This window comes from Dendrobium catenatum, unplaced genomic scaffold (assembly GCF_001605985.2).
Source record: "Dendrobium catenatum unplaced genomic scaffold, ASM160598v2 fragScaff_scaffold_621, whole genome shotgun sequence".
NCBI classification, from domain to species: Eukaryota; Viridiplantae; Streptophyta; class Magnoliopsida; order Asparagales; family Orchidaceae; genus Dendrobium; species Dendrobium catenatum.
In genome coordinates this window covers 9,394,963-9,399,793 of record NW_021319083.1, presented here as the reverse complement: position 1 = coordinate 9,399,793, position 4,831 = coordinate 9,394,963, and positions in this window count along the sequence as shown.

Below are 4,831 nucleotides of genomic sequence, written 5' to 3'. Positions count from 1 at the left end.
ATATATATATATATATATTGGGGATATAACACAACATCAATTAGCAAGCTTTAGCCCCGAATTTTAGATGAAAAATCAAAACAGATGCAAATTATTTTGCTTCTTTGAATTAATGGGCAATGCTGGAAGAGCTTATGGGGCTAGGAAATTAAAATATTATTTTTATTGCTAAAAGCATGGCCACTAGACATAAGAGAAAATAAAGCAAAGACACCAACATCTTCCATCATGGTTTAGATTCCACAAAGAGATATCAATTAATTTATAGAAAAAACATGATTCATGACAAATCTAGCAAAATATAATGGTTAACGAAAACCTAACAACTATTATCTTAGAGAAATAACAGCGATTCAAATGCCTTTTGGAAGATATAACAAAAACTGTTATTTTAGAGAAATAACATTGATTCAAGGTGAAATATTATTCTCTATTTTTGAAAGAGCTTTAAGTAAAATGACATAAATAAATACACTAATAGTAGCTCTGACCGCTTAGATACAGTTTGAGAAGCTTTCTTATCTTCAGTCCCTTGTAGGACACGAACCTGGCAGGAGGAAGTAGCCCCTTCAATTTCTGCACTAGTTGTGGCCTTACAACTGTTGAGCTTTCGTCTGGACGTAACGAATTCCCATGTCCCTCACAAGCTCCCATCTATCCCTCTCTCTCTAAATTTTTTTTGAAGGAAATAACAACAATCCGCACAGTCCCTCCTATCTCACTCAAATGGCCAAATGGAAGAGAACAGACAAGTCCTCTTCGATTTTTTCTTGGATGAGGGAAGAAGAAGAGAGCCACTACCTCTATTTTTCCTCTCTGATTTCACCAAGTACTTGCATCTCTCCCTCTCTCTCTATCCACACTCTACTCTTTTTTCTTTTGCTTGGAAGAATTGAGTGAGACTTTAAATGCCTCAATCATGCTTTTGTTTGGAACCAATAGATACAGCAGCCGTAAGGACCATTCTTCTCCTAACTCCTTAAAGGTAAATGCTTGAGATTTATTTGGATTTCCCCTAACTAACTAAAGTCTAAATTCTTCAGAGATGTTAATTAATCGTGGAAACAGGTGATGTAGTAGGGCTTAGCCATTTAATTTCCAATCGTTTGATAAAAATTTATTCAATTTAGAAGGCTAGGAAGTTTTAAAATAAAATAATGGACTTATTTAAGTTTAGCCTTATTTAATTTTAACTTGCGTGGACTTATTTTAGTTAAATCTAATCTGAATTATAACTAATTTAAAAGTAGGAGTAAACAGATTAGGAAGTGCAACCCTTGGGTTTAAGAGGATCGAAGCAAGTAACCATTAGGTTTGGATGCGAGAGAACTAACATTTGCTCAATCTCGATCCCAATCTCACACACGTAGGGATCACTAGCCGTTGATTTTAGCTAAGGTGTAATAGTAAGCAATGAAACTAGTCTTCCTTCTCTCTCTCTCTCTCTCTCTCTCTCACTTCAGCTAGTACGATCGAATGGCTCAATGAATCGCATGCTCCAGACATTACGTAGCTCTCACTCTCCCTTGACTAGTAGGACATCCCCTACGCTTTTGGTGCGGAGTCCAGATATAGCTATGTTCGGACTCCAATAAAATTGAGACACCTCTTGAGTAGTCTTTTCTATTTTTTATTGAAATTTTCTTGTCAACTTGACTAACCTGGCCTTAAAAAAATATTGTTCAAATCTTAGGGCTGAGCATCGGTGCTCTTCTTTCAAAATGAAATACAATAGGAAAATCATATTTTTTAGGATTTTATCTCAAACAACTTTTTGTAGCTACTGAGAAAGAATAACGAGGTCAAGGCGATGAAGATGAAGATTTGTTTGGAGGAGGAGAAGCCGATGAAGATGAAGACTTGAATGGATAAGGAAATGATGATGAGATGAAGATTGGTTAGGAGGAGGAGAAGACGATGATGTTGAAGACTGGTTTGGAGGAAAGGTTGATGAAGAAATGAGAAATAATAGTTTTTTTCTGTATAGTTATGGAATATGTAATTGTGAAGTATAATTTGTATATTGATAGGTTTTTTTTTGTATACTTAGTGGGAAGATGAAGATGTTTTGTTCATTAATGTTTTTTTTCCATTGCATATGCTATGTGCCCCTATGTATCTGTCATATTGGTTGTGATATTGAAATTTTTTCATGCATCCCTTAATGATATTCAATGATTATATCGATGAACTCTCAGTACCAATAGTCAGTACCACTAGGTGATAATGTTCGGTATCACTCGGTACTAATGCTCGGTACCTCTAAATAAGCAATATTAAATAACTATGTATTTCTTGATGAAATTTGTTTCATCTGAATAAATATGACTAATACATAGTGGTACTAGACATAACGTTTCACTTAATGATATTCAATGTTGATACCGTTGAACTCTCATTATAAATGCTCGGTACAGCCTGGTACCAATGCTCGGTATCGCTAGATACTGGTTGGTACCTCTCAAATAGCAATACTAAATAACTATGCATTTGATAATTAGATTTATTTCATATAAATAAATAAGATTGAAACATCGTGGTACCAAACATAATTATACCCTAAATGATCTTAAATGTTGAGACCAATGAAATCTCAGTACCAATGCTTGGTATCGCTCGGTACCAATGCTCAGTGCTGCTCGGTAACAATGCTCAATACCGCTCGGTACTAATGCATGATACCGCTCAGTACTAAGGGGCACCAAATGGTACCGAGTAGCACCAAGAAACTAAGACATACAAAGAAGCTGAGAAAGATTAAAAGTTTTTATAATACATAGTTATGAAAAATATGAGAAAGCTTTGAAATGAACAAAAATATCACTGAAAATCATGGAGTGCAATAGGCTGTTCTTTTACAACTGCAAATCATGTAGCACAAATGACTTAAAATTTTTGAAGAGAAGCAGAACATCAAAATTACTCTTATGATAAAAATTTGTTCCGGGCGCAGTGCCCCAGGAACCCCCAACATAATCACTAAATGTAAAAAAAAACTATCTTTCATGCAACATGTTCTTGTTTCAACATTAGCTATTCCTCTTCCTCTTCCTAAATGTTTGCATAGCATCATCTTTATTACCTTTTTTTTTTCTCCAAACCATTCATCATCTTCATCAGCTTTTCCGCATTTCTTCTTTCTAAGCAGCTATGAAAATGTATTTTTAGCTGAAATCCTAAAAATTATGGAAGATTCACGGAATTTCAATTAAAAAAATTGCAAATTCAAATACTAAATTCAAACATGAATATTTGAGAGCGGGTCAATCGGGCTCCTAAGATAAAAATAAAAATTAAATAGGAATTAATATTCACGTTTATATGCCAAGTGTCTCAATTTTATTGGACTCCAGATATAGAGCTATGTCTAGACTCTGCACCTAATAATCCCCTTCAGGCTACCTATTTCAAGTGCTAAAAAAAGAGTGATGATTGGGAAAGACCATCTAGCACTTAAAAGAGCTTGAATCCAATGGATCAGCCTACCTCTCCAGCACACTTGAGAACATGATTGGCTGCCATACACAAGAGAACATGAAAAGGGGAGATACATGTGGGTGCATTTTTCCTTGAGCCATCTAATCAAAATTTTTTTTAATAGATATATGGAGTGTCATCATAGAACTATATTAAAATGTGCATCACTCATTTTGGATGCAAAGGACTGAACCCGGTCAGACAAAATTAAACTTCGTTTAATTCTTTTTTGATGTAATTTCATCCAAAACCAATCTAGTTAGAATTACTTGGCCAATTTAGTCATTCGTGATTGAAGTAATTTGTTGTGTTTATGTTTAATTCAACTTTATTCAACATAATAAGATCCAAATGCCTCCAGATTTAATTTAATCAAAATAAATCTGGCGAATTTGAATTATCTTGAACAATTTTGATTAAATCAGAATGGTTTCAAATCGAATAAGATAGTAACTCTTATTTAAGTATGTATTTTAAAATATCATAGCTGTGATTAGAAAGAAATGAGATAGCAACGCTTCACTTTTTTTCATCATTGGGATTTGACAAGAGAATGTTTGGGCTAAGTTACAAAACATTTCAGGTCGGTTATTAAATATAATAAAGCATATGCAGGACTTAAGATTCATGGGCTTTCTCAGAGAAAATTGCTTACTATGTCTTGTCAGTTGTAAGAAAAAATATTAGTAACTAAGAGAAAAGAACAACATACCTGACTTCATCAACCTTACAGAAAATAATTCTAATGCCAGAAGAACAGGAGCAAGTATAAAAACACATAGCTGCACAAATGTTGTCCTTAAAGAAAATAACAACCATTTGATATTTTTTTTTTTTTTTTTTAGGATTATAGATGGGGAAAATTGCATATATGCAGCTCATGTTTTGGTTTAAAATTTTTGGACAAAAATTTTTTTTTTTTACATAACTCACTTTGGTCTGTTGGTTTGGGAGTTTTGGCTACCAACTAAGAGATTTTCAGTTCGAGCCCTGCGTATTTGTCGTGTGTGAATTTGTCTTAATTGGCCTAAATGTTTTAAAAATAGACTAGATTTTTTAGATAAATTCAATCCAAATCATCTCGTTTTGAGTTCAGTTAGCTTGGTTTACTTGGACTCAAATCAATTAGATTATATCAAATTAAATTTAATTGGACTTATTTGATATAAGTAGATATAGGTCAGTTTGTTATTTTTATTTAATTATTATTATTATTATTATTATTATTATTTATATACATATATTTTTAGAACTTGCTCTTAAAAAAACATATATTTTTAATTTTATATTTTATATTTTATAGATTGTATTTACTGTGATTGTTTGTGTTAATTAAAATTTTTTTGTGGAAATT